This window comes from Oncorhynchus nerka, linkage group LG15 (genome assembly GCF_034236695.1).
Source record: "Oncorhynchus nerka isolate Pitt River linkage group LG15, Oner_Uvic_2.0, whole genome shotgun sequence".
Taxonomy (NCBI): domain Eukaryota; kingdom Metazoa; phylum Chordata; class Actinopteri; order Salmoniformes; family Salmonidae; genus Oncorhynchus; species Oncorhynchus nerka.
Genome location: NC_088410.1, coordinates 82,939,397 through 82,958,779, shown reverse-complemented (window position 1 = coordinate 82,958,779; position 19,383 = coordinate 82,939,397). Strand labels below are relative to the sequence as shown.

The window sequence follows — 19,383 nt, the reverse complement described above, 5'->3', positions numbered from 1 at the left end:
CACCTGGACAAGAGGAATACCTATGTGAGAATGCTGTTCATCGACTACAGCTCGGCATTCAATACCATAGTACCCTCCAAGCTCGTCATCAAGCTCGAGACCCTGGGTCTCGACCCCGCCCTGTGCAACTGGGTACTGGACTTCCTGACGGGCCGCCCACAGGTGGTGAGGGTAGGCAACAACATCTCCTCCCCGCTGATCCTCAACACGGGGGCCCCACAAGGGTGCGTTCTGAGCCCTCTCCTGTACTCCCTGTTCACCCACGACTGCGTGGCCACGCACGCCTCCAACTCAATCATCAAGTTTGCGGACGACACAACAGTGGTAGGCTTGATTACCAACAACGACGAGACGGCCTACAGGGAGGAGGTGAGGGCCCTCGGAGTGTGGTGTCAGGAAAATAACCTCACACTCAACGTCAACAAAACTAAGGAGATGATCGTGGACTTCAGGAAACAGCAGAGGGGACACCCCCCTATCCACATCGATGGATCAGTAGTGGAGAGGGTAGCAAGTTTTAAGTTCCTCGGCATACACATCACAGACAAACTGAATTGGTCCACTCACACTGACAGCGTCGTGAAGAAGGCGCAGCAGCGCCTCTTCAACCTCAGGAGGCTGAAGAAATTCGGCTTGTCACCAAAAGCACTCACAAACTTCTACAGATGCACAATCGAGAGCATCCTGGCGGGCTGTATCACCGCCTGGTACGGCAACTGCTCCGCCCTCAACCGTAAGGCTCTCCAGAGGGTAGTGAGGTCTGCACAACGCATCACCGGGGGCAAACTACCTGCCCTCCAGGACACCTACACCACCCGATGTTACAGGAAGGCCATAAAGATCATCAAGGACATCAACCACCCGAACCACTGCCTGTTCACCCCGCTATCATCCAGAAGGCGAGGTCAGTACAGGTGCATCAAAGCTGGGACCGAGAGACTGAAAAACAGCTTCTATCTCAAGGCCATCAGACTGTTAAACAGCCACCACTAACATTGAGTGGCTGCTGCCAACACACTGTCATTGACACTGACCCAACTCCAGCCACTTTAATAATGGGAATTGATGGGAAATGATGTAAATATATCACTAGCCACTTTAAACAATGCTACCTTATATAATGTTACTTACCCTACATTATTCATCTCATATGCATATGTATATACTGTACTCTAGATCATCGACTGCATTCTTATGTCACTAGCCACTTTAACTATGCCACTTTGTTTACTTTGTCTACATACTCATCTCATATGTATATACTGTACTCGATACCATCTACTGTATGCTGCTCTGTACCATCACTCATTCATATATCCTTATGTACATATTCCTTATCCCCTTACACTGTGTATAAGACAGTAGTTTTGGAATTGTTAGTTAGATTACTTGTTGGTTATCACTGCATTGTCGGAACTAGAAGCACAAGCATTTCGCTACACTCGCATTAACATCTGCTAACCATGTGTATGTGACAAATACAATTTGATTTGATTTTGATTTGATTTGAGAGAGTGAATTGAAAAGTTGTTTACTGTTTTGGACTGTGGAGCCCACTGGAAAGGAGGAGTATATTTGGTCCAAACGGTGCTGAACCGTGAGGGTTATCTATATGGGGGGAACAGTGGTGCTACTGTTCAGAAGCACAATCGGAATGAAAGCTTTTCGAGGGCCAGCAAACCATGTCCATTTTCACTGGAAGGAATGCAGACTATTTTCTAATGAATGGGGAAGAATTTGTCCGAGTGCCCTTCATACACTGGCATAAAGAGATAGGATAATGCAGGGGGTTAATGGGTGACCTGGCACACTTAGAGCTCTACTCAAGCTCTACTCACGCCACAGGTGGTTGGGGTGAGTGGGGTGGGGTGAGCAGAGATTGTTGTTTCACTCTCAGAGGCAAAAAGAGGGAGGGTAACTAAGGGAGCCTCTGTGAGTCAGTAATGACATTAGGTTCGGACCAGCAGGGGGGAACCTGACTGTGGTCCATACCCCCCAATCTCTCTCTGCCTCCAGTGCTAGTGGGCGACTCCAACAGGAAACAGGGACATCCTAAACACAGGTCTCCTGCTGCTACAAGGGGACAACAGGGGGATAACAGTGGGACCAGGCAGTATTTAAACATGCTCCAAACATCTCAACTGCAGGTGAGTTAACCCAGGGGTGGGGACATGGGGCCATACAAGTGTGTTCAGCAAGAAGGTGAGGGCCCCCTAGGCATAAAGCATTTGTGGACAGGTTTGTTGTGTGAGAACATATGGGCCAGAGCCACAGGCACCTCACACTCTGATAGTTTCATCACATGTTCCTAGTGGCACAGGTTGCCAATGGAAACGGGCTCAGCTGCAGCCAATAGTAGCAAGGAATTACTGAGGTGTAAAATAATTTAGAAAGAGGAAGCCTTATTTACTTAGGCTATAGAAGGGAAGAGTTAAATGCTAAGTGCCTGAGGGAATTGGTAGGTCCCCAAGGCTGAGGTTGTCAATCATACCTGGTTTCTGGTGATAAACCAGAGCTCACCCTCTGTAGACCCTGTCATTTTATTGAGCAACATGCTCTCCCAATTACCATGAGCCCCAGTCTGGCACCTTTAACCCCTGCATTGATTACTGTGTGCACAGGTTGAGGAGATTCTGTAGCAGAGGCAATAACTGTCAAATGGTGACGAGAGCTGCAGGCAGATCCTCCATATAAAGCCTCTTGTCTCAGGCACATTATGTTCGTTCGCACAATATTTTGAGTTTAATTCATTCATGAGAAAAGTCATTGTGTGTATGATGCTGAATAGATAAAAAGCTCCCTATTCAGAAAATAATGGGTCAGACAGTATGATTGCTTGCGCCTGTAGAATACGGTTTCATCTGAAAACAAAAGACAATTTAAGATGACGGCATAGGATACAATAATAGGCACACATGTAGACATGCTTGCACGACAGTCTCTCTCTCTCCCTCTTCAGAGTGTGCTATTAAACACATCGGAATGACATTAACGAATTTGAGCTGTGAAAAATCAGTTCCATGGAGTGTTGTCATTTGCGAGTAGACGACATAATGCCTACAAAGCTGCGGCTGCATCCCAATTAGCTATATTATAGCGTTTCAAGTAACTCAAGCAACAGAAGGCCTACCTGCCGCTTGCACCGTAAAAATGACACACAGCCTGACTTTGAGAGAAGCCACAGGAAACTGGCATGGTCAATGGAATGACAACCAGCGCAGGCTGTCCATCCAATCAGGGGAGAGTCTCACTGCAGAATCCACCATTTGTCCATAAACGTCAAATTTTGAAGGTTAACTTTAGGCATTCATTCCAAATGGTTAAGGTAAGGATAAAAAAAAATGAAGGTAACTTTTTTTTTAAATGAGTGCCTAACACTGGGATTGAAATGCGACCCTCAGAGCCAGAGCCTGCAGCTCACTGTTGCCCCTAGTGGCGTTTTAAAAATAATCTCCTGACATCCTGCTTACCTGGACGGATGTCGAATTTCGCAGTGGAATCTTGAGCAACCTGGCTGCACTCTCAACAAAGACTGATGGGAACATTTCCTGGCCTGTAGCCCCAGATATCAAAGCAGAATGTATTTTAGATCACCTCTATTGATCTGTTTTTGTTTCAAAACATTGCCTGGAACCTCACAGCCATTTCAAATCCACAAAGCACTTAGATAACACTGGACTGTGTAAGGTCTGTCTATGTGCTGACTGTATCGAAAAATGAAAGTCCATTAAATAATAGTGGATTTGGAATTAAATTGTTCTCTCAAGTCCCTAAACCAAACCAAGATTCCTCTATTTGCATGTTGGTATCATTGTTTCCATGGCATTACTATTCTATTGTTTTATTTCGTACCCTCCCCTTCAGGAGATTTCATTCTTAGGTTTTGCATACTGTTGGATCCTTCAGAACCCCCAAGCTCAATCACTGAGAGAGGAGAAATATGGCACAGATGCTACTTAGAGATGGTTTACTTGAAAATAAGATAGGAAAACCTAAGGGCACGTGTAATTGCTAAATATAAGGGCAACAGACAACAGAAATCAAAGCATTATGGTCTGTTTACTCTTATCATTCTCCAAAAAAGGAATATCACAATTGTGTTTTCAGAGTACTTTGAACATTTTGTTCCCAATATATCCAAGCTCTTTCCCCAAATAACAAGCACACAACAGCCTAAATACCAATCTAGTGTATGCTAATTTGAAACGCAAATGATAATGAGCTAAATGTTGATGGAACTGCCTTGCATGACTCCAGTAGAGTCAGTCTGTTGCAACATTCAGGGAAACCTGCAGTGTACTGATTAACTAATGCAATTAAAGACAATTTACCACAGAGATTGCCCCTTCCTTCATGCTCTTTTGTTTGTCAATTTGTAATTTACACGGCACATTTGAACGGCAAATGTAGATTTGGACTAAAGCATATGTTCAATTCCTCTGGGAGGGAAGTGTCAATAATAAGACATGATGAAGACATTTTCAGTTGAAGAGTCTTATACAATAGCAACAGGCAGAATTCACTGTTCATACTGGTGATGCACCGATATGACATTTTTGGCCGATACCGATATCCGAAATTTTCCTTGCCCAAAAAACCCAGATACCGATACCCGATATTTAACATTTTTGCGGCCTTTAAATCTTTCTAGTACAGTTAAATAGTTAACACACACACATGGACGCAGCGGTCTTAGTGCAAGAGGCATCACGAAAGACCCTGGTTCAAATCCAGGCTGTATCACATCCGGCCGTGATTGGGAGGGCGGTGCAAAATTGGCCCAGCGTCGTCCAGGTTTGGCCGGAGTAGGCTGTCATTGTAAATAAGAATTTGTTCTTAACTGACTTGCCTAGTTAAATAAAGGTTACACACACACACACACCACACTGACCAAAAAGTTATTTTGTTGGCATTTACGTATGTCCCCATTACCAGTAAAACATAATCAAAACCTATTTCTTTCACTTATTGCTGTGCTGTTTCATTGTTCATTTGTTCAGTCGTTTCATTCTCAACTAGGATTTCTATGGAACGCTGTCTGGTTCTTTGTGTGTCAAAAAAGATACACGTCAAATAACACTATTTGATGTGTCAAATAAGCTTGTTGACCAATCAGGACCTGAATATGACTACACATCAAATAATAATTTAACACGTTCATAATTTTTTTACGGCGTTATTACACATCAATTACACTATCACTCGTATTTCACATGTCACAACGATTCAACGATACATATGCTATGATGCTGGTAAAGTTGTCTCGGGCACCTACAGTGCGGTTATAAAAAAATCTAGCTAGCTCATGGATGCAAACCATGTTCTTCCCCCAAAACATAGCAAAACGACATAATCTGTTTCAGTAGCCATAGTTAGCTAGCTAACTATATAGCTAGGTGTCATCATATAAAATAACCCTAATTTATAAGACAGTTCCTATTTGATTAATGGTGGTCGGACCCATCTATGTGAAGCTAGCCACAATAAGGATTAGCCACAATAGTGGACTTTGCGGTTAGCCTCCAAAATAAAAGTATTAATTGACAGTGATGCAAATTAATACAAATTGTAGAATTATGTCATAATTGAATAGATCATTCTAAACGAGTTTGGAATGTTGTGATATAAAATCAACAAAAGACAATAATTTTCCCCTCTTTCCACTGGGATTCTCTGCCTCTAACCCTATTACAGGGGCTGAGTCACTGGCTTACTGGGGCTCTCTCATGCCGTCCCTGGAAGGGGTGCATCACCTGAGTGGGTTGATTCACTGATGTGGTCATCCTGTCTGGGTTGGCGCCCCCCCTGGGTTGTGCCATGGCGGAGATCTTTGTGGGCTATACTCAGCCTTGTCTCAGGATGGTAAGTTGGTGGTTGAAGATATCCCTCTAGTGGTGTGGGGGCTGTGCTTTGGCAAAGTGGGTGGGGTTATATCCTTCCTGTTTGGCCCTGTCCGGGGGTGTCCTCGGATGGGGCCACAGTGTCTCCTGACCCCTCCTGTCTCAGCCTCCAGTATTTATGCTGCAGTAGTTTATGTGTCGGGGGGCTAGGGTCAGTTTGTTATATCTGGAGTACTTCTCCTGTCCTATTCGGTGTCCTGTGTGAATCTAAGTGTGCGTTCTCTAATTCTCTCCTTCTCTCTCTCTTTCTTTCTCTCTCTCGGAGGACCTGAGCCCTAGGACCATGCCCCAGGACTACCTGACATGATGACTCCTTGCTGTCCCCTGTCCACCTGGCCGTGCTGCTGCTCCAGTTTCAACTGTTCTGCCTTATTATTATTCGACCATGCTGGTCATTTATGAACATTTGAACATCTTGGCCATGTTCTGTTATAATCTCCACCCGGCACAGCCAGAAGAGGACTGGCCACCCCACATAGCCTGGTTCCTCTCTAGGTTTCTTCCTAGGTTTTGGCCTTTCTAGGGAGTTTTTCCTAGCCACCGTGCTTCTACACCTGCATTGCTTGCTGTTTGGGGTTTTAGGCTGGGTTTCTGTACAGCACTTTGAGATATCAGCTGATGTACGGGCTATATAAATACATTTGATTTGATTTGATTTGAAATATGAATGTCAATACACACAATAGGCTGACTGGGGAGGTGATTTCACACCTTCCCAGTCCCGCAATACAACCTACAACGCTAATATTTGCGTAAACTCTTCACAGTTGTGTTCTGTGGGTGTCACCGAGTTGACTGATACCCCATTTCATTGCTTCACATTAAAACCTTGTTTAACATTATCTAGTCTAAATATGGCAAAATTCCACCAATTGTAACCTTCTGCATCACTTTCAAATAGATACTTTTATTTTGAAGGCAAATCGCAAATTCCACTATTGTGCCTAATCCTTATTGTGGTTAGCTTCACAACACATTCTATTCCGCAACAAAGCCTCCTTTTTATTTTATTTTTTTTATTTCACCTTTATTTAACCAGGTAAGCAAGTTGAGAACAAGTTCTCATTTACAATTGCGACCTGGCCAAGATAAAGCAAAGCAGTTCGACACATACAACGACACAGAGTTACACATGGAGTAAAACAAACATACAGTCAATAATACAGTAAAAAAAAACAAAAAAAAAAACAAGTCTATATACAATGTGAGCAAATTAGGTGAGAAGGGAGGTAAAGGCAAAAAAGGCCATGGTGGCAAAGTAAATACAATATAGCAAGTAAAACACTGGAATGGTAGTATTGCAATGGAAGAATGTGCAAAGTAGAAATAAAAATAATGGGGTGCAAAGGAGCAAAATAAATTAAATACAGTTGGGAAAGAGGTAGTTGTTTGGGCTAAATTATAGGTGGGCTATGTACAGGTGCAGTAATCTGTAAGATGCTCTGACAGTTGGTGCTTAAAGCTAGTGAGGGAGATAAGTGTTTCCAATTTAAGAGATTTTTGTAGTTCGTCCTTCACTCACGCTGCCAAACTTACCCTAGTAAAACTGACTATCCTACCGATCCTCGACTTCGGCGATGTCATCTACAAAATAGCTTCCAACACTCTACTCAGCAAACTGGATGCAGTTTATCACAGTGCCATCCGTTTTGTCACTAAAGCACCTTATACCACCCACCACTGCGACCTGTATGCTCTAGTCGGCTGGCCCTCGCTACATATTCGTCGCCAGACCATCTGGCTCCAGGTCATCTACAAGTCCATGCTAGGTAAAGCTCCGCCTTATCTCAGTTCACTGGTCACGATGGCAACACCCACCCGTAACACGAGCTCCAGCAGGTGTATCTCACTGATCATCCCTAAAGCCAACACCTCATTTGGCCGCCTTTCGTTCCAGTTTTCTGCTGCCTGTGACTGGAACGAATTGCAAAAATCGCTGAAGTTGGAGACTTTTATCTCCCTCACCAACTTCAAACATCTGCACTCTGAGCAGCTAACTGATCGCTGCCGCTGTACATAGTCTATCGGCAAATAGCCCACCCATTTTTACCTACCTCATCCCCATACTGTTTTTATTTATTTTATTTTCTGCTCTTTTGCACACCAATATCTCTACCTGTACATGACCATCTGATCATTTATCACTCCAGTGTTAATCTGCAAAATTGTAATTATTCGCCTACCTCCTCATGCCTTTTGCACACAATGTATATAGACTCTCCTTTTTTCTACTGTATTATTGACTTGTTAATTGTTTACTCCATGTGTAACTCTGTGTTGTCTGTTCACACTGCTATGCTTTATCTTGGCCAGGTCGCAGTTGCAAATGAGAACTTGTTCTCAACTAGCCTACCTGGTTAAATAAAGGTGAAATAAAATAAATAAAAAATAAACATAACCCAGTACGGTCGAGCCTCACTAGCCAGATGAAGCTAGCTGGCTGCTTATACTGTTGGCTTTGGGCAACAGGGTTAAGTAGCTGGCTTGCTATTTATTTTCATGAACTGAAGTTCAATTTCAATAGGCGAACAACACCTAGCTAATACTTACTCACAAGGATTCCTAAATCACTGCTAAAAATAATGAAAATGACTGCAGTTTCTGCTGGTCAAAGTTGCCGTCAAACAAATACTGCTTTTTTACCAATGCGTTATTGTAAACACATTGTTCGTGGCTGGTGTTTTGCTTGTCTGCAGACTTTTTTGCACAGCTTTGACAGAGCTACTGATAGTAGTGGTGGCACTTGGCTTGCATGTGCAAATTCAGAACACACAACATTCTATAACAGAACTGTGTTATTTGATGTGTCAAATTAAAGCTTATTTAATGCATGTATCTTTTTTGACACACACAGATTCAAACGGCATTCCATAGTATGTCATGAAACTAATAGCAGTGACGCCATTACTGTGTAACTACGGTAGGGCAACATCTGAAAAATAGCTCACTTGGTAGTGTGTACCGGTGCTCGACCAGTCGCGAAAGCCATCATCACCCACGACAGAGAACGGTTGATTGTCAAGGGCAATGCATTTCATTATCTTAGCGTTAATGGATTTCACCTTAGAGTTGTCTCTGAAATGTTCTCACCCTTTCAAATGACTGCTCAACTTGTTGACTGCTCGATCCACACAGCCGACATTGTGGGCTAAGTTAGGAATGCTGTGTTGCACGTGTAGCGCAAAATTTTACATGGCACCATTACGTCATGTACCTACGTTATATAGCTATGCATGTACGCTTTGACATTGGTTTTGCACATCGGTGTTAAACTGGACATCGGGCCGATACCAATGTTGGCATTTTTTATCAGCCGAGTCCGATATGTTCACCAATATATTGTGCATCCCTAGTTCATACTATCCCATAGCGTTGTTATATACACATGTATTATCCTCACATGGCATCAGTGGTACTTGCCTTGAGGGGTGGCCACACAGAGAGTGGTTTCTATCTACATTGGGGATAATGAGGTAAAGATTGAGAGGAAAGACGCCATGGCATTTAAGTTAGTGGTTTCATCAAGACAGGGCCCCCTAACCCACTGGCAGACAAAACCCCTCAGCCTCATGTAACCAGACACAGCTGCAGCCAGTCCATAGAAAACCACTCCCCAGGCACTAGCAAAATATATCATTCAAATCTGGAAGGTGATAGGTGACAGGTTCACTCCAATCCAATGTAGTGCCATAAAAATAAATGGTTCCAGCCAAGTTGGAAACATAATGAGGTCAGAGTGTCTCCACTGTTCTGCAGGTGGTCCCACGGTTAGATTAGTAGAAATGGGCAGAAGAGTTACCCCCGAGCTGATAAATGGTGCTGAGTCTCGACCAGTTTGGCAATTTTACTCAACATTTGCCGTGTCTGGGGGCGAGAACATTAAGAAGTAGACTATTGCTGTGTTCTGGCTGTCTGTATAGTTGACCCCCAGTATGCTGGGTACAGACACAAAGACTTTCAGAACACCAATAAATATACTGTCATTTCTCCAAAAACCAGTCAATTTGTAGGCATGTAAAATGGCTTTTATAATAATAAACTGCATCATAACATTCAGTCAATTTGTAGGAATTGTAAAATGGCTTTTATAATAAAAAGCTGCATTATAATATTCAGTTGATTGCTAATGAGTCTTAGGGTGTCATCTAGTTGTAAATTGAGCTGGGGAAATCAACTATGAAAAGCAATTCTAATTTCATCATGATAAATTAGAAGCTCTGAAAACACTCATTCAGTTGAAATGATAGTAATTTGTTTCCAGCTGCTAAACACTTCTAACGAACAAAGGATAATAGCACACAGGAATCGACGCACCTTCAAACTGAGAGAAGATTAAGAGTTTACACATACAATAGCAACCCATCCAACTATTTAGTATGTCCTCCTTGTTTCATTATTCTAATCATGGCTGGTCAGTGTTCTCTGTCAGGGGAGAGCCCTGTTTGACTCTAGGTGCGGCTGGGTGCCGCATGTAGCTCCGTCACTAGCTGAGAGTCCTAGCCAGCCAGGAGTCAACTCTGCTTACGGCCCCCAGCAGCGCTCCATGCTGTGTAATGTGGTCCCAGAGGACACCCCAAAGTGAGTGTACCGCTGCCTTCACATTCTGAGGTGTGTTTTAGGGACACACATTACACTGGTTCCCCCTACAGACTTTTCGTAGGGCCATATCTAATTCCAAACAAAACAGCAGTTCAATTTTAATATTATGGGAAGCCGCCAAATTATGAGCACACGTGGGTTAGGTGATTATGGTGGAGCACCTGGGCCATGTGTTTGTGTACACTTGGATGTATGGGATCGCTGTGCATCCTGTTGTTGTCTGTTGGTATCTGTCTACCCATCCTATTCAGTCAACAACAATGCTATATGGTGAAGATCTTAGGAGGCTGCTGAGGAGAGAACGGTTCATAATAATGGCCGAAACAGAGCAAATTAAATAGCAACTAACAACTGGAAACCTTGTGTTTGATGTATTTGATACCATTCCACTGATTCTGCTCCAGTCACCACCACGAGCCCATTCTCCCCAATTAAGGTGCCACCAACCTCCTGTGGTGAATATATTTTCATTGCCCATACTGTACGTTTGGTATGAGATAAGTGATACGGTATTACAAGGTTCACCAACTGGTCCCCCAAGTTTAGAATTTTTAAAAAATCTGGATGAGGAGGCTGTAAAAACACCAGCAAATCAGCTCCAAGTTATTCCAATGTATTCCTATGCATTATAAGGAGATATATGTGATCGTATACAAATGTAAGCAAGGCTTGAAATGTGTCAGAGTCTAGGTGATGTAAGGCGGAGTCAGGTGCAGGACACAGAGATGAGTAATAATAGTAACTTTACTCAAAAATAATCTTCCAACAAGAAGAACGAAAATCCAGAATCACATAAACGAGACAACTGACAACAATAAACACGGACAAAACCATGGTGGCTCCAGAGGGTTAAATAGGGAAATAATCCAAACGTAATGGGAACCAGGTGTGTACAATACAGACAAAACAAATGGAAAAAGAAATGTAGATCGGTGGAGGCTAGAAAGCCGGTGACGTCGACCGCCGTACGCCGCCCGAACAAGGAGAGACACCAACTTCGGCGGAAGTCGTGACAAAATGATTTCTGTTTGGGCTTCTTGTGGTCAATTTGCAGTCTATAAATTACTTGTAATTATGTTCCGGCACCCTGTCCATTCACCCAAGAAACAAACGGCCTGTGGCTGCTCTATTACAATAGCACTGCATGTAGTAGATGTTAAACATGAGCCTCATGTATCCTCCTAAATTACACTCCACATTATCTCTAACCTAGTGGTTTCAAATTACATTTACCCAACAACTGAGAGGGAAGGGAGGGAAACTGTCTGATACCTGCTCTTATCATACCACTTGAGACAATGGCTCTTTTCCTGTCCACGTGCCTGTCTGTCACATCTGTCCTGTCCTCCTCATCCTGTCAGCCCTTCTACACCACTTCTCTAGGGGGGTCCTCCTAACCTTGCCCACACAACACACACAAGAAGACTGTGATCCCCTCTATTCCATGTCTCTTTTATGTCTTTCATCTTTGTTCAGTACGCTCTTATATTCATGAGTTATCTGGAATTGAGACTGCAATTGTGCTTGAGGCGTCACTACAGATCCTGGTTCGATCCCAGGCTGTGTCCTACCGGCCGTGACCGGGAGTCCCATAGGACTATGCACAATTGACCCAGCATCGTCCGGGTCAGGGGAGAGTTTGGACAGGGGGACTTTACTTGGCTCATCATGCTCTAGCGACTCTTTGTGGCTGGCTGGGTGCCTGCTGGCTGACTTCGGTCGCCAGTTGAATAGTGTTTCCTCCGATACATTGGTGCAGCTGGCTTCCGGGTTAAGGAGCATGGTCATGTTTCAGAGGATGCATGACTCGACCTTCACCTCCCCCAAGCCTGTTGGGGAGTTGCAGCGATGAGACAAGATCGCAATTGGATATCACGAAATTGGGGAGAAAAAGGGGGTAAAATACAACAACAAAAACGTACTCTTTGTGTTAAGGCTGTCAGGTTTTGTTATACCTTTGAGGACCTTATTCACTATATATACAAAGGTATGTGGACACCCCTTCAATTTAGCGGATTAGGCTATTTCAGCCACACCCGTTGCTAACAGGCATATAAAATCCTTCTAGACCACACAGCCATGCAATCTCCATAAGGAAACATTGTCAGTAAAATGGCCCGTTCTAAAGAGACTTTCAATGTGGCACTTTTCCAACAAGTCAGTTTGTCAAATTTCTGCCCTGCTAGAGCTTCCCCGGTCAACTGCTGTTAATGTGAAGTGGAAAAGTTTAGGAGCAACAACGGCTCAGCTGCAAAGTGGTAGGCCACATAACCTCACAGAACGGGATTGCCGAGTGCTGAAGCTAGTAGTGCGTAAAAATCATCTGTCCTTGGTTGCAAACCTCACCACCGAGTTCAAATTGCCTCTGGAAGCAACGTCAGCGCAAGAGCTGTTTGCCGGAAGCTTCATGAAATTGTTTTCTATAGCCGAGCACAAGCCTAAGGTCACAATGCGCAATGCCAATCTTTGGCTGGAATAGTGTAAAGCTCGCCGCCATTGGACCCTAGAGCAGTGGACATGCATTCTCTGTAGTGATGAATCACGCTTCACCATCTGGCAGTCAGATGGACAAATCTGGGTTTGGCAGATGCCAGGAGAACGCTACCTGCCCGAATGCATTGTGCCAACTGTAAAATTTGGTGGAGGAAGTATAATGGTCTGGGGTTGTTTTTCATGGTTCGGGCTAGGCCCTTTAGTTCCAGTGAAGGTAAATCTCAACGCTACAGCATACAATGACATTCTAGATGATTCTGTACTTCCAACTTTGTGGCAACAGTTTGGGGAAGGCCCTTTCCTGTTTCAGCATGACAATGCCCCCGTGCAAAAAGCATGGTCCATACAGAAATGGTTCGTTGAGATCGGTGTGGAAGAACTTGACTGGCCTGCACAGATCCCTGACCTCAACCCAATCAAACACCTTTGGGATGATTTGGAACGCCGACTGCGACCCAGTCCTAATCTCCCTCTGGTGGCTGAATGGAAGCAAGTCCCTGCAGTAATGTTCCAACATCTAGTGGAAAGCCTTCCCAGAAGAGTGGAGGTTGTTAAAGTAGCTAAAGGGGGACCAACACCATATTAATGCCCATGATTTTGGAGTGAGATGTACTTTTGGCCATTTTTTTAAACACTTTTATTAGAATCACTTGTGAAAATTCAAACAACCAAAAAACAAAAGGCACTATACTGATTGAATACAGGCATGCAGGGGCTCGAGTGGCTTAGTGCTAGATTGTAAACCCTGTTCTTTCAGAAAAGCAGTTGGCTCAAACGGCCTCCAGTAAAACCTAATCCTATTGGTTGTGGTTCTCATTCCTATGAAAACATTGCAAGATGAAACAAAACATGGTTTTGTGGATTTGTTTTTTATATAACTGTACAAATTTGTACCAGAAGTTGCCATTTTCACCATGTACTGAGGCAGAACAAGTGGCACTGAAAGAAGATGAGGAATGATACGCCCAGCCATTGCCTTAAGCCCGGAAGTGTACAGGGGACCTTGCCAGTGAGAGAGACAGCCTCCTATCGCCCTCCCACTGGGTTGTTCTGGGATAGGAACTCCAGAACATGTGTGATAACATTGACCTCGTTGCAGGTTTGTCCTTCAGTATTAATTTAGCAGATTAATTGTCCGTGCAGCGCAGGCTGCCATTGATCATATTCACCAGTGGCCCCAATAATGCAGCGGCCTGTTAAATAAGATATGAAGGTGAATTCTGGTTGATCACAACCTCTTATCATTACATCTTCATCATCCCCCACCCAACCCGTTGCCCCCCAGGGTGAATGGCCAGAATAATTCCCTTGCCGCTATCTCTCCCCAGACTCAATTTTATAGGTATCCTACTAAGAAAAAGATATGCACATTTCCGGAAAAGCAGGCAGAGATTGTGGAAAATTATGAATTAATATTTCATGTAACCACACATATTTCCAGATCATACAAGACATGCTGCTTCTTCTTCCTGTCACCAGCAGTAAACATGATAGAGGACAGCTCAGGTAATGCTGCAGCAGAGGGAGCAGGAGTCGTCGCTGTAATTGCTTGTACCAACGGAAGCCTGAGTTGAAGTTCAATTACGGCTGGATATTTGCTAGGTTCCACCACACATCTTCCAGCACACTGTCATCCATACCATACAGAGTCTGCTGTCTGGAGTACATCTAGGTGTCACAATGTTTCATATAATCAGTGTTTACAATATCAGCATCTGTTCCTGGGTCAATATAATTGCTCTCTGTCACAGTCCAGAGACGGTCAGAAAGGCTAATCTGTGTTATGAATCACCAGTGTTTTATAGATTAAGAGATTAAGGGGCATCATATATGGGCAATGAAATCTGTATAGCAATTAATGTCTTCTTCCCGTTGCCAAACTCATCTGTAATCTCTAACAAGTATCTGTGTAATCTGTATTCCATCAGTCAGCAGGGTGCCTGTAGAGCACAGGTGTCAAACTCATTCCACGGAGGGCCGAGTGTCTGCTGATTTTCACTCCTCCCTTGTACTTGATTGATTAGTGAAGGTAACTAATTAGTAAAGAACTCCCCTCACCTGCTTATCTAGGTTTTAATTGAAAGGAAAACCAAAAACCACCAGACACTAGGCCCTCTTTCTATCCCTCTCACACATGGAAAAGAAGCTTGTGTACACAAACACAAATACACATGCATACACACACTGCGTCTCTCAGCTTTAAAAGTCATTCTGCCTGAGGAGGCATTGCGTGTTTGTATTAAGGATTGCATGAACATGAAAAAGAAATTCAGTGGACGTAGTTACGGGTGCAGGTGTTTGTTTGTGTGACTGAATTAGAGTCTGTGTATGGAAAAGAGAGTAAGTGAATGAAATTGATGTTGTCTGAGTACGTGTCAGTTGGTCACACTGTCTGACAGGTACAGTCCAGATGATAATGTGGATGTATTCACATGTATGGATGAGGGATTGGTCATTCTTGGTCACTTTTTAGAGTCTACTGTGCAGTCCAAACCATGTTGAAAGTCCATGTCAGTAGCCTTACTAGCATTACACAATCCGGTATTTTTCATGCATTTTTGTTACCTTTAAAACAAAATAGGCATGAAATGTGTCTGGTCAGAGACTCATGTTAAGTGGTGAGAGAAGTTTGCCTGGCTGACATGGACCTGCAGGTACGTAGTTGGTGGTGGAGCCCTTCCTTGTCCAATTACACTGAACTTCATTCAACCTGTTTGGTGAGAAGTATTCAACCAGCCTTTTGGTACACAGCACCAATGGCCTGAATACTGAGAAGCTTGGGATGACTCATGATCACCAAGTGCCATGATATACTCTCATCCTGGAAATATATGGACTAACTGGTTCAGCATGACATCTCTACAGGATATCACACTTAAGGTGGTATACACTCATTATACATATTGCAGGATAAAAAGGTATAGGCCCATCAATCCACCTTTACCAAAAGGAGTTTTTCTGTGCTTAGGGACAAGCTGAGCTATGACCAGAAATGGAAGTGTGATCTTCACAAGGTCCATCTAATTGATGTGGCTTGGCAAGAGTTGCTGCACACAAGCACACGAAGAAAAGGGAATTTAATAATATGATAGGAGAAGCATATAGGCTTTCTAAACAAATAACCCCCAAGAGGCACTTCACTGTGTGCTGTGAAACCACTGACCAAAACACAAATCTTTGAAGGTGAAGTATTCCTCCTGAGCTATTTGTTTTACTACTTACCTATTTTAATTATCAAAAGCATATTATGGGAGGGATCAGTGAGGCAAAAACAAAGTGTGCAGTATACTGTACACACTGGTATCTTTAGACTCACACAAAAACAAAGTGTGCAGTATACTGTACACACTGGTATCTTTAGACTCACACAAAAACAAAGTGTGCAGTATACTGTACACACTGGTATCTTTAGACTCACACAAAAACAAAGTGTGCATCTGTACACACTGGTATCTTTAGACTCACACAAAAACAAAGTGTGCAGTATACTGTACACACTGGTATCTTTAGACTCACACAAAAACAAAGTGTGCAGTATACTGTACACACTGGTATCTTTAGACTCACACAAAAACAAAGTGTGCAGTATACTGTACACACTGGTATCTTTAGACTCACACAAAAACAAAGTGTGCAGTATACTGTACACACTGGTATCTTTAGACTCACACAAAAACAAAGTGTGCAGTATACTGTACACACTGGTATCTTTAGACTCACACAAAAACAAAGTGTGCAGTATACTGTACACACTGGTATCTTTAGACTCACACAAAAACAAATCATCATCACCTGTTCCATCTTGCTCAAAATCAATTATGCAATGTAGAAGCTCCGAAATGCAATAACGTCAATCTGCTGAGCACTTCTAAAGTGACTAATCATACTCATTAAAGAGAAATCACTCATCATTTTGCCACGCCACGTGCTCTCCACAAAAAGCCCTTTCCCCATAATCCAAACCAATGCATAAAATGGAGATGAATTTCCTCGATGGGGAAAAGTCATCAAGAATCTTGGAGGGGCTCTCAGTGGCAGATGATTGCTGTACTCAGAGATGCATCCGGTGTGCGTCTGCCCATTTGCCTCTTGTTAATCTACCTGATTGTAGTCTAGGTAGTGAATCATTCAAAAAGACAGAAGAACAAATTGAAGAGTACACACAGTTGTACAGGTGATTTGCAGTCTTCACTAGCAATTCAAAGGAAGAAACTCAGTTCAGTTCTTGCCATGTTTGCACTTAGGAAGTAATTAAGGCTACTGTGGGCTTGACAACACAACAGTATTTTTCATGGTCTTTTAGGAGAATATTCAACATGTCAGGAGATGAACCACCAACATCTTGCAATAAAGAAATGTTGAACACCATTTTTCTCTCTGATCTCTAGCCTCCTGAAATGACCAGCAAGCAATTATGACCAGCAAGTAATATCAAAGTACTATCAAAAGTATGTTACAAATCATTTAACCATAAGAAAAGTAAATACAAACTAAATATACAGTTTGCACATATTCTTGCTTATTTATATTACTGTCTGATTATGCCTGGAGGGTAGCCTAAGGGGGTATGAGGATGGGAGTGGGGGGGGGGGGGGTAGTTTCCTCCCCGCCCCCAATTACAAATTATACTGGTGTCCATAAAGTGTCCTTTAGTTGTGTGGGCTATTATTCCAAATTGTGAAAAGACTTGCAAGACATTACTGGCCGTGATATACTGTATGTTGCTATGCAACATAAAGCACTATGCATGCTGTAAGATCAGTGGATATTGTTTTAAGAAATCCATGTAGATGTAACTGAAATCAATGAGATGAAGGCATGTAAGCCAACTTTGTTTATCATTACAATCAAACAAACAATCATCCATTCTAGGCTACAGTGTCATTTGCCTATGAGTCATTTATCTATTCACTCTGACAATTCACTATAGGTTATTTTGGTTATTATATCTAAGTAGGCTACTTGATGTACCGGTTGTGATAATTTATGCCTGCCTACTTTAGAGCAAAGTATCACAAAATTAAGAACTAATTACAAGACTATGCCTTTACCGGAAAAAAAAATGCAAAGAATCATTTACAAAAGTAAATACACATACCTTTTTAAGAGCAGTTCCTATCGTTCCAGTCGTTTGATGAGGTTGAATTTAGTTTATAGCGGTCTGAGATGCATCGACCTACTGAATCTCAAAACGTGCGCAATTGGTCAGACAGAACTAGAATTACACGAAACGCTTCCTCGAGCGTAGATGCTATCGCCCTCCTTGTGAAAAAGACGAAAAACGAATAGGTTTTCTTCTACAAAGACGTTCAGAGAAAGGGACCCTATCGCAGTCAATAGCTTTTAGAAATCCATGACAACCGAGAAAACCCTCCACAACTTCTCAATGTTGTGACCGGGTTAAAAGACCCTCAATGACAGCAGCATTATTCCAGGCACAGAATGGGCACGCAGGTTTTGGGGAGGGGGAGGGGGTGACAGAACCAGGCTGTTAGAATGAAGATTATTGAATGGAAGGAAAATGGAATTGAAATTGTGAATGTAAATCAAACAACATCACATGATATTATTATTCAAGTGCTAGGCTAAATATGCAACCACATAATAAAAATACAAATATTGAAATTATTCACATTATTTGTGTCAGTACATCAACAGCTATTTCCCAGTATAGCCTATGGGAACCTAATGGTCAGATTAGGGAGGGAGACTCGGACCACATATTAGTCTCTGTGGGGACAAGTTGTTTCAGCACTTCAGACAGCAACAGCAGCATCAGCAGCATCATTAAAGCACTCACTCTGTTTCTGTGCCACTGACCAGCTGTGTGAGGTCGGGGAGGTCAGCTAGCAATCAAATGAGCTTTTCAACCACCACCATATTACTGGGTGCTGATTTGGATTTCAGCAGACACCTGCTATCTAAGCGTTGCTCAGTGATGAGAAATGTGCATCTAAACATTGGAAATTAATGCTGTCAACTAGGTTATATGGGCAATAGTTGGATACAGTTCTACTGGGTAGCTGTGGGTGTGGTCTGGACAGGGTCAATAATTCCTGGAAAAACACTGTTTATGGCTGAGAGTGATGTAATTAGATGACACACTACTACAACATGACCTATGTACATAACCTGGGGTTTCTTGTCAAATGTTACAGGCTACATTCAACACTACATCCCTGTTCATATCCAGAGATTGGTCTTATTTGATAGATTTCATCCTGTTCACTCAAGTGCTTAACCTGATACGTCTGAGAGAGGAAATGAACAGACTGAATAGAATCAAACCTAATCTAATTCAGGCCATTTTAATCACATTGACCGGATTACACAATGCATTCACTGAGGACTGAGTGTAATAGGATCTTTATATGAGGCAGACTGCACATAC

At 42.8% G+C, this 19,383-nt stretch overlaps 1 protein-coding gene across 1 annotated transcript in view; it reads right to left on the bottom strand.

Annotated features, from left to right (window-relative positions):
- LOC115143411 (neural cell adhesion molecule L1-like protein) overlaps positions 1-18,428 on the bottom strand; it is a 95,484-nt gene extending 77,056 nt beyond the window's left edge. Inside the window, exon 1 of the mRNA XM_029683814.2 lies at positions 18,091-18,428. The gene's annotated coding sequence lies outside the window, so the exon portion shown is untranslated. The remainder of the gene's footprint in view (positions 1-18,090) is intronic.
- Positions 18,429-19,383: the final 955 nt, after the last annotated feature.